Below are 4,257 nucleotides of genomic sequence, written 5' to 3'. Positions count from 1 at the left end.
CAAATCGAAAATGATCATGATTAATTTTCATGGACCATCTGTGCCGTGATTTCAAGAGCTAAACTGCAGATTGCTTATATGGCTCTTTTCAAACATGTCGAAAATTTCATTATCAAATGCACAGTTAATCCGTCCTAGTCGCATATTCAAACAATGATGAAGTCAGTTTTAGTGTTTGATTTAACTTTTTTACATAGTAAAACTATGTGAGCAGATTCTTACAAATGTTATATGTAAGCGAATAAATTAAATCGTATTTAAACATATACACATCGTTTGCACATTTCCCATGTCATTTTAAAAATAAATTTACTTGATTTTAATGAAATGCATATTTTGTTTTAATACACTAGTTATACTTTACAAACACAACTACAGGAAGCCAAGGAGATAGTTATGCTTTTAGGAATAAGTTTTATTGAGAAAAAGGTGTATGTTTTATCGTTAATATACATAATATGCAAATAGAAAATATATATCGATATTTATCCATTAATTTATGTACTTTCATTCAAACCAAATTGACTTCAAATCTGTCTTCAACCTATGAATATTCGTGTGGTACAATTGAATAACAGAAGCAGGATGTTTAGTGACTAGATGAGTTCCGAATATAGGGAATACTCAGTTCGCGTTAAATGTAGATACATTTATAGAGCGAGGCTAAGACAACCCAGACCACGAGCCTGGGCGAGTGGTTCAAGTTACCCTGCAGGGAAAATAAACTTATTCATATTCTTACCTGACCTTACCTGATATCGTATTTATCCCATCATTTTTTTTACTTTTCTGTCTATATGTCGATTGTAAACAAAATACAATGGATGAACCAAACAATACAGCATGTTAATAAATAAAATGTCGTGACTGCACTGTGTGTGTATTTATGTATTTCAACAGTCTTGAAAACACCACAATATATTAAATGGGGTTCATGGGGAAAGGGTTAAAAGCATATCTATTTGGGATTAAAAATGAACATTCTCATACTTCTATCTTAACTGTGTTATAGCTCGTTTATGTTGGTTTTTGTTATTTTCATTTCGATAGCATGCATATGAAAACATTTGATTTTTATATTATTGGTTTTCATAATAAATGAGCATGAAATGATCAAGGTAAGCAATTATGAACAGTCCATGTCATGCGTCAACGTCATGAGTCCAACTGTATCAATGTCAACGTCATTACCACTCTAGAGGCCACACATTTTCGCCCAAGCTTGATGGAATTTTGCCAGACTGTCAATCTTACAATATCTAGTTTGTGTCAAGTTAAGATTTTACATGATGAGAATGAAATAGTTTTGCCTTCAATGACCACGAACAATGTTTCAAGGAATAAGTGGTCATTGAGAACAAAATGTATGTTGTAATTGTCAATTGTGTCAATGTTTTCTCTATTGTAGGAATACAATTATGTTGTTCAACTTTTTTTTATCAAATTATGAATGCAGTTTAAATGGTCAATCTCATTTATCAGTAAATTGCTGAATTTCATAAGACCTTTTCCATTTTTAATCGTCTGCGTCTAGAGTGGAAACGATTCAATTGTTTTCTACGAATTGACCCAGTGACCTTCTGTTTGACTCCATTTGAACTAGATCCAAACTTTAAAAAAACAAACACATTTAAGCAAGTTTAATATAAAAATTGTCAAATTGTGGTGGTTTAATTGTTAACTATTATTTTCTAATAGTTTAATGGATAATCAGTTTCTTGTTTCAAATACATGTAAACCTGATTCCGGCTTAGATAGTTTGATCACGAATGGTTTTTGTGTGTATACATGTAATTTGATCTGGTGACCTAGTAAGGGATCAGATTGTCCAAATGTTGTTAGCATTTAGGGGCGCTACGACTTTAAAAGGTATACGGATAGTGTTTGATGTTAAATTAGAAAACATGGTAATGAAAACATTTGCAATAACATCGAACGTATTAAAATTTCAATGAAATAATTTCAATTTGGTGGTTGTTGTTGGGATCGACAAGAATTATGATCAAAGCGATGATGATGATGATAATGATGATGATGATGGTGGTGGTGATGATAATGATAACGATGATGATGATGATAATGATGATGATGGTGATGATGATGATGATGACGATGACGACGACGACGACGACGATGATGACTATGACAATGATGATGATCGTCGATCAAACATGTTTTGCCAAACGTTTAACCAAGTTCAAACCTCACTCAATGTTTACACCTCATATGGGGCATCATTCACCTTTATCTGCAATTGGATTTGCGTCATTAAATTTGGGATTCCGTTTGGATCAATAATATTGGGCAATGATGACGTTCGCAAAATATCACTGCAATAAATTTGGTACACTCTGACATGAATCCAATTGTGATTCCGTTAGTTAAAGTCAAATAAAAGGATCTGGGATTGGCCTCGTGTTATGCCTAAGCTATTACCATTTATCTTATTTTCTATCCGTATTATAGTTTATTTTCTCTGAATTGTTAAGTAAATCAATCTGAAACATTATATTGACTAAAGTATATATACACATATGTTTTATTTACGTTTTTTTTTTGTTATAGAGCACTTTATAATAAATTACAAGTATAATTGTAAGATTGGGGAAATGACTCTTTAAAAAAGTAACGCTTCACATATAAGAACTCGTTCATAATCATGTAAGAAATCATGAATAATCAATGAAAAATAGTTTGCCTAAATTTCAAACTGTTTGTCACGTGTTGTAAAAATGAGTATAGAAGTACGTCATGTTAAAAGAATTAATTAGTTGTGCCGAAGATAACTTATAATTATTGATCAATATTACAAAATATCACTCACGTAAATGAGAGCAAATCAGAATATATCCAAATAATGCGAACATTTTGCACTTTAAAAGCTATTTTGTTTTCATTCTGTTGAGAAACATATGCGTTTTATTTAAAACAGTGCTTATAATTGCAATCTTTGTAGGTATTCACCCAAAAAGTTATATTCGACACTGATAACAGTCTAGTTATAGGCCCTTATCTGTGCATAAAAAGTCCGTTAAAAGCATGACTCAGATAGATCAGCGGACGAGTTATTGCAAACGTAAATCGCTGTTAAAGTTAGCGACATTATGGACTACTTCAGATAAGAACGCACCCGTTCACTGACACCTTACTAAATGTCAATACAAAAGATAATTACGCCTTATATGGTTCTCTTGAACGACAATTGCAAATCAAAGTACTGACAGTACTGGTGTGACGATGCTTTTGAAGAGGATGGATATAAAAGCATCCATTTAGGTAGATCTACATCATCACAATTGTATATGTGGGTACGAAAAAAAAATTGATACGAAAATTTGAGGTACGAAAAAATTATGCCAAAAAAAATTGGTTACGAAAAAAAAAATTAAGTACGAAATAAATTGGGTACGAAAAAAGTGTGTATGAAAAAAAAAGTTTGGTCTGAAAAAAAATGGGAACGAAACAAAAATTGGGTACAAAAAAAATGGGTACGAACAATTTGTGGTATGGAAAAAATTGAGGGTACGGGGACGTAGTGCCCCTGGGGAACTTGACCCACAATTGCACATTCTTGGCCATTTCCGTCAAACATCGGATATGTACATTGAAGGCAATAGCATGAATACACATTTATGGCGAACCATTTGGGTCGAAAGTCAACAAGACCTAGTAGGTAAAAAGAGAAATGTACTTTTCTTTACTTTACAGACCCTCGAGTGTAAGCCAATCAGAACACGCCTTACATCTGTTGTTTTTAGAGATATTTGACTATGAACATTATTACTATTATTATTATGCCCCCTTCGAAGAAGAGGGGGTATATTGTTTTGCACATGTCGGTCAGTCCGTCGGTTTGTCGGTCGGTCGGTCAGTCCACCAAATGGTTTCCGGATGATAAACTCAAGAACGCTTAGGCCTAGGATCATGAAACTTCATAGGAACATTGATCATCACTTGCAGATGACCCCTATTGATTTTCAGGACACTAGATCAAAGGTCAAGGTCACAGTGACTCGAAATAGTAAAATGGTTTCCGGATGATAACTAAAGAACGCTGAGGCCTAGGATCATGAAACTTCAAAGGCACATTAATCGTGACTGGCAGATGACCCCCTATTAATTTTCAGGTCACTAGGTCAAAAGTCAAGGTCACAGTGACTCGATATAGTAAAGTATTTTCCGGATGATTACTCAAGAATGCTTACGCCTAGGATCATGAAACTTCATAGGTACATTGCTCATTACTGGAAGATGACC

At 33.5% G+C, this 4,257-nt stretch overlaps 1 long non-coding RNA gene across 2 annotated transcripts in view; it reads right to left on the bottom strand.

Moving 5' to 3' along the window:
* The window catches only part of LOC127837652 (uncharacterized), a 22,890-nt gene extending 19,878 nt beyond the window's left edge, over positions 1–3,012 (bottom strand). For both annotated transcript variants that reach the window (XR_008029414.1, XR_008029415.1), the window contains exon 1: positions 2,825–3,012. This is a non-coding gene — a long non-coding RNA (uncharacterized LOC127837652). The remainder of the gene's footprint in view (positions 1–2,824) is intronic.
* Between the last annotated feature and the right edge of the window lie 1,245 nt (positions 3,013–4,257).

The sequence above is a fragment of the Dreissena polymorpha genome, chromosome 7 (genome assembly GCF_020536995.1).
Source record: "Dreissena polymorpha isolate Duluth1 chromosome 7, UMN_Dpol_1.0, whole genome shotgun sequence".
NCBI classification, from domain to species: domain Eukaryota; kingdom Metazoa; phylum Mollusca; class Bivalvia; order Myida; family Dreissenidae; genus Dreissena; species Dreissena polymorpha.
This window is presented reverse-complemented; position numbering and strand designations above follow the sequence as displayed.